At 35.2% G+C, this 6,926-nt stretch overlaps 1 long non-coding RNA gene and 1 other non-coding gene across 3 annotated transcripts; one reads left to right on the plus strand and one right to left on the minus strand.

Moving 5' to 3' along the window:
* Positions 1-2,513: 2,513 nt before the first annotated feature.
* Positions 2,514-2,585, plus strand: TRNAK-UUU. The gene has a single exon. It is a non-coding gene; the product is annotated as a tRNA-Lys (tRNA).
* A 94-nt stretch (positions 2,586-2,679) lies between these two features.
* LOC113317765 lies at positions 2,680-5,776 on the minus strand. Of its 2 annotated transcripts, XR_003343993.1 has the most exons (3): positions 5,512-5,775; positions 4,283-4,405; positions 2,680-3,117 (listed from the first exon to the last, which is right to left on the minus strand). It is a non-coding gene; the product is annotated as an uncharacterized LOC113317765 (long non-coding RNA). The 2 variants fall into 2 exon arrangements; XR_003343992.1 differs by lacking the exon at positions 2,680-3,117 and having other exon boundaries at positions 3,972-4,405; positions 5,512-5,776.
* Between the last annotated feature and the right edge of the window lie 1,150 nt (positions 5,777-6,926).

Below are 6,926 nucleotides of genomic sequence, written 5' to 3' on the forward strand. Positions count from 1 at the left end.
GTTGATATATTGTCCTATGAAGACGTTATGTAAATGACGAAATGATCTAATAGTTCCTACTGGTAATCCTTCAAACCACTGCAAGGCTTCTCCTGTCAAGCTCGCAGGAAAATATTTACACAACACCATATCATTTTCTTCCCATTGCAATAAAGATCGGCTATATGCTTTTAAGTGTTGTACTGCACATGTACTACCATCAAATATACTAGTGAATACAAGTAAGTTGCATTTTGGTGGTATTATTTCAATTTGAATTTTCCTTGCAAAAGGTGTCTTCCCAGCTTCCTCTACTGCTTCCTCTAACTTCCTTCTTCCACCATTGTTTCGCATAGTCATCATTTCTCTCAATTCAGCCATTTTTCTGAGAATTTCTTCGCTCATAGTTTGGTCTAAATCTTGTTGCATAGGTGTTTTTAATCTGGGTTGTCTTAATCTATTCTCAAGATTATTCTGACGTATAGCCTCCTCAATCTCTCTTTCTTCGGTTTCTTCTCTTCTTCGTTCGACAATTCTTTTACTTCTTCTGGCTGCTGCCGCTTGCTTAACAGTAGATTTAATTCTTACCATTTCCACTGTCTTGTATTAACGAGTGAAAATCTCAAATGTTGAAGGAAAAATTCTAGGTTTTTTAATTCAGGAAACTTGATTTTTAAACAGATTCACCAACAAGATATACCACTCCAAGTTGTTTCTAGCGCCAAAATGTAGTTGCAGGAAATCTTACAACCACACCCTTATGAATTTAGACAAGATTCTAAGTAATCATAATGGAATTGTTTTATTATTTACCAAGTTCTCTAATTGGTTACAAGATGATACAATGACTTTACTTGCTCTCCAAATAAACTTTCTCTCTCTTAATTTCTTGTCTAACACTCACCTCTTAGAGATATTTTCTTGCACAGATTCCTTCCCCTTATATAGGGTACTACATAGTGGATGACAGCTAATAGATCCCTTATTTTCGGAATCACTGTGCGTTACAATCGCTCAAGTACATTCACTCCATCTCGCACACTTTAGACTTCCCACAAATCATCACACTTTACTCGTAACCGTGTTGATATCATTAAATATGTCATCCTTATTGTAGTATATGCGATGGTCTTCGCTTAGGATAAATGACCTTTACTTCGCATACATAATGAATGTGCAATATTTCACTCCTACAATTACAGTCCTCTGTTATTCAAAATCTGTATGATTGCTACTGTAACTCGATTTGTACATCCACTGGCATGTTGCATTCGTGCTCCAAATTGTCGCTATTTCCCCCTTATAACTATAAGTGACCAAAATCAGTCAGCAGACTCATTACCGCCCAAAACCTGCTCCATAATGTCCTACCTTAGGCTCCTACCAGATCCTGCATTCCAGCCCAGTAAGGTTTAGTCCAAAGGTGCCAAGTTTAGGATCGAAAATTAAAGCACCCCCAACTTGCCACTTTGTATTTCAACAGTCTCAGTTTGAATCATCATCGGCATCGCCATCCATAATGGATGAACGAATGGTACGCCTAGTTACGTGATTAATTTTTTTTTTCTTTTTTCTTTGAAGAGAACGTAATTAATGTTTGAAAGATGGATTGATTAAAAATGCGTTCAGTACTTGAGCAAAAAAATGGATCACTTCCTCCCTGACAAATTGAAATACAAATTTTCCAATTCATGTATGTCGTAGCAAGTTATTTATTCAATAAGCAACAAAATCAAAAGACAAAAAAGCATTAACAAGAGATAATGAAGAAGAAGACAGCTGGGAATGTATTATTCTTGTTTTTTGTGATGTTTTCGTTATTTATATCTTCTGTTGGTGCAGCATCATGTCCCGGATGGGGTGGTACTTGTAGATTATTTTGCGAACACCATTGTTGTGACCCTTGGATATGTGAGGGAATTTTTCCCGAGAAGTGTGGATACTTTGTTTTATGTATAGTACTAGTTGTATGTGGATCGTTTGTCCAAATATATTTAAAACATGGTTCGAATGGACGAGTAAAAATTTATACGAGTGAAATGGACACCAAAAAAAATAGTAAGGATGAAACTGGATTCATCCTGATTTAAACTTAAAAAAAATAAGGATAAAACTAGATGTATCCTGGTGTAATTAAAAATAAGAAAAAAAATTTAAAAATGGATAGGATGAAACTGTTTACATCCTGACTATTTTTAAATTTTTGTCCATTTAAACAGTATTAAAATCTAAATGTCCTTTCACCCGGGAATTGTTAATTTTGGTCTTTTTAACCAATTTTGTGGTGTATGTTAATGTTCATGGTGTCTAATAAGTATCCTAGAATAAGATTATGCTAAGGGAAATTATTCATGGACGCCAGCAATAACAGAAATTTGCCACGTAAACATTGATCCATCACCTTGCCGTTCTTGCAGCTTTTGGGTTATCATTCCATGCCGCATTTGAGAGATCAAAATGTAACTGTTTGTTTTTGAGAAGCATTTTTGGGAAGGACGACGACAAACTGTAGAAATATCAAAGACACAATAATAGCCGACTTAGCTCAGTGGTAGAGCGCGTGACTTTTAATCCCGTGGTCAAGGGTTCGATCCCCTTAGTCGGCGTTTTGTTTTTGAAAACTAAGAATTCCTTGAACCTCAAAAAGGTAATTATGAAAAAAACTGTGGCTTACAAATTATCACGTATCACATTATCACGTAAAATGAAAAACTGAAACATAACATTCAGCAGCATGTTTTAGAATTGTTATCCTTTGGACAGTATTTCTAGATCAAATGCATCTTTAACTCTGTGGCTTACAAATTATCACGTATCACATTATCTATAAACAAGGAAATTATGAATGCTGACCTCAAGCAAGCTTGCCACATTTTACAATGAAACAAATAGAAGTGCAGAACCTATACAGGCCTCAAGCAAGCTTACCACTAGCCTCCACTGCTAATGGATTTCTTCGACCTGGATTTATTCTCTGTACACCAAGCTAAAGCCAGAGGTACCTCCCTAATTTGAAGAGCATCAATGACCTTCTTCGCATCACAGAAGACATCAATCTTACTGCACATAGTCTCATAACACATAGCCACAAAACTGGACTACTAAATAGAAGCTTTGGACCAATGGGAGATTTAAAATCTGGAACATTCAATAATCAGTACGAAATTCAGTAACTAGGGACACAAAGAATACTGCCAGTAACAACACCAAAGGGAAATGAAAACTAAGTTGGAAGGATTCCGACATTACACAACTACTGTTGTACCAATGCTAATGCCTTCCTACCCATGATAAAAATAAATGACGGACATCAAATCCAGCTGCCAGACAAAAAGAAAAACAGAGTTGCAAGTCCATAATCAATAAAGAAGACAATCTGCAACTTGACATGTTTCAGATTGCCACATTTTCCAATGCAACAAGTAAAAATGCAGAACCCATACTAACCTCAAGAAAGCTTACCATCAAACTAGCCCCATTGCTAACCTTAACCAAACTAACATGCTGTATCATTCTGTTCCTTCTCTAAACAAAAAAATCCTAAGTACCCTAAATTACATTAGCATTTGTTGAAGCAAGCATAGCAGCGAACCATGATTTTCTTTTTAATATCAGAAAGAGGCGGAGGGTGTGATCTCGGAGTTGGAGAGTGGCAAGGGTACTGATCTCAGCAGGATATGGGGTAGGCTTTCGACTACTTAACGTTAACTCTATTTTTGACATTCACACGAAGGTAGTCTTTTTTTATTTTATCTGTTTCTATTCGCTTAGTTTTAAGTCTTCTTTATATGAAACTTTCCAATGTTTGAGTTGCCGATATCCCAAGGACTCGGAGTAGGTTGCAAAACAGACAAAGCTTACCCCAGGAGCCATGGAACGATTAAATTATCCATGTATCTGGTATCGCCACTATACTAACCTCAATAAAGATTAACATCAAACTAGCCCCATTGTTAAGCTTAACCAAACTAACATGATGTATCATTTGTATGTATCCAGTATCCCCACTTTTAAGTGTAGAATGACCATTTAAATCAGAGGTCGGAAGGAATATACAAAACAGTAAAAACGGATTCTTAAAGAATCTATGGACCTAGACTAACAACAGTCATTTAGCAGTATTTCCCAAAGAATATCGTCCAAAATCCGGGATACGAGAATATCCAATCTAATTGCATACTTATGGTTTCTGAAAAATCACTAGAGAATGTTAAAGTGAAATGAGCATGATATAAAGATGATGGCCTTTTCACCTAGATAAATATCACAGGACAAACAGAAAATTAGAAAAATAATGGTGCACCTTTGATTTCTTCAAGCTCGTTTTGTTCTCTGCACACCAAGCTAAATCCAGAGCTACGCCCCTGCTTTGAAGAGCATCAATAACCTTCTTCGCATTGCAGAAGACATCAATGCCAACAAGATCCTGTAGGAGAATTCTGATAAGCCTCTTCAACAGAAAATGTAAACGAGAAGCAATATGTTACTCTTATCAAAATCTTTTGCCATATGCATAATGAAATTTAAGCTGATCAATGCACTTTCAACTAACTCTATTGCTCGGCAATTCAGGATATCCTTCATTTACGATCACATCTGCAATTGGTTTTATTACGCGGTACTGCTAATTTATCACCACCATCAGACGTGTTCGAGTCTTTATTCTAGTACAGGAAAACTTGGCACCACTAGAATATAATACAAATCCTTGTCTAAGTACTGTATCCAAGTAAATGAACCAAAAGTACATAAAATAAAATGCTCAAAATCAGTGCGACTAATACACATTCACATATCCGCCCATTTCTGCGATGCTACTTTCTTATAGCAGGGTGTGAACTCCTAAGCGAATAGTGAATATTCATACAACATTAACAAGCATCTTATACACACATTAACATTTTATTAACATTAAATTCAGCATCTCTAGCTAGAATTTGTGCCTACACAGGGTTGTAAAGCTTAGTATATCTTATTAACATTAATATTTTGATGCTGCACCACATTCACATCATCTACTCTACATGGATTAAACCCCGATCTATAATAATGCACAATAACTTGTACTGATAAAATCATATGACACTAAGAGAAAACTTCTCCAAGAATCTTGTAACATCTATGGCATATTGTACTGGTAAAGATATAATTATCAGTAATGGTCTAATAGGAAACTCAATCAGTTCTTTATGTATACCCCTAGTTATCTAACTATCCTCCTGAGCCCTGGAACAGTTTCCCTTTCTAGATAAAACCAGCATTTACCCCTCTGTAATAATTGCATGATCAACTCAAATCTTCCAAATAGCTCAAGAACTACAATTTCAACATCTTTCTCTGACATTAATCAATCTAAGCAATCACAGATTTGAGGAGATATTGAAAAAATCCACCATAGAACACTAAATGCAATCAAACCCAAATCATAAAACCACCTAATTTAATCATATTTCAACATGCACTAAACCAACTTCAGAGTAATCAAGAACCCTAAATTTCAAACAAAAACAGAATAGAGATTGAAATACATACCATAATTAAGGTTAGATAGATTATAATATGTCACCATAGCTACGATCGAAAGAAGAAGGAGAAGAAATTGAACCTTTCGATTGCCCCTGGTCGTAGAGATAACACAAAATCAATGGTAAAACGGATTAGATCAATAAGGGAATCGAAACCATAGGACAAAATTGATCGAGATTAAGTCTGTTTCTTTCAATTGATTTCAAAAGGGAAGCTCGGAGTGGTTTTTTTTTTTTGGAGCACATGCTTTAATTCAACTGATTTCAAGTCAAAGTTCTCATTAGGTTTTCTTTCGACCATTTGTTCTTTCTTGTACATGCACCAGTATTGCTTTGATTCTATGGAGTGTGGACCGTGGACGCTGGACCCATTGGCTTTTGGACTAAAATTTTGGTTAAAAAATGGAACTAAACTTTGGTTCCCGTACCCATTGGTTCTTGGACTTAAGTTATTACAGGGTTCTAGAATTATCAATCGGTCCGGACAAGAGATTTAAGAAACTTAAAAATCCATTTTATTTTTCTAGTTATTCAACATAAAAATCAATGTGTGAGATATGTGGAAGTGTGTTATAAATAAAATTGTAAACAGTTATAAAGATGGGGTTGATTTTAGGATACATATAGTTAGGGTAGAAATATTGATATTAGTTAATTAGTAGAGATGTGTTTGTTTTGTATAACTAAAGAATTCACAGTTTGGAATAGTTATTTAGTTTTTATAAGTTAATTCCTAATTATAGTAACTATTGATTAATTTGCTGACTCTTTATAAGGGTTACTAGAATCATAATGCATCATTTGTGTTACCATAAAAAAATTAGTTAGGAAGCACATTGTTAGTAAAACCTAGATTTGGTATAGTGATACTTCCATCCGTACTATAATTGTATGCTTATTTTCCTATATTATTCTGTGTGCCTTCTTATTTCATTTTTTTCTTAGTTTGTGTTTTTCGAGGTAATCCTTGTCTAATCAGGAATTAGGCAGTTTTTCTTGATTCAGTCATATTTGAGTTACATATGTTTGGGACAGCCATGAATATATGCTGTAAATGTCTTTGACTGATGAACTTAGTTGTGCATCAAAATCTAAGCCTAGGTCAATGCCGTACCATCTATCTTTAAGGATGAGACCCCAATTTTCTCTGATTGATCAGTTCGCAAGCCTAGTTCTTTACCTACTGCGTTCTCTACATGGAAAACCTACTCCCTGCATATGTCATTATAGACAATTTCCCGTGTTTACTAAGCAAGTCGATTTACCATTGCAAAAAAGTATGTAAAACTTGGAAAAAGATCATCAATTACTATTAGTTGTTCGCTCAAAAGTATCAACGCCGTGTGTATGAAATGAACTATGCCTGTGCTGATTTTGGTGAGATGAGTTTGGTGTTCTCTATTTATGACTTTCTTAAAAGGA

This window comes from Papaver somniferum, chromosome 10, assembly GCF_003573695.1.
Source record: "Papaver somniferum cultivar HN1 chromosome 10, ASM357369v1, whole genome shotgun sequence".
NCBI lineage: Eukaryota > Viridiplantae > Streptophyta > Magnoliopsida > Ranunculales > Papaveraceae > Papaver > Papaver somniferum.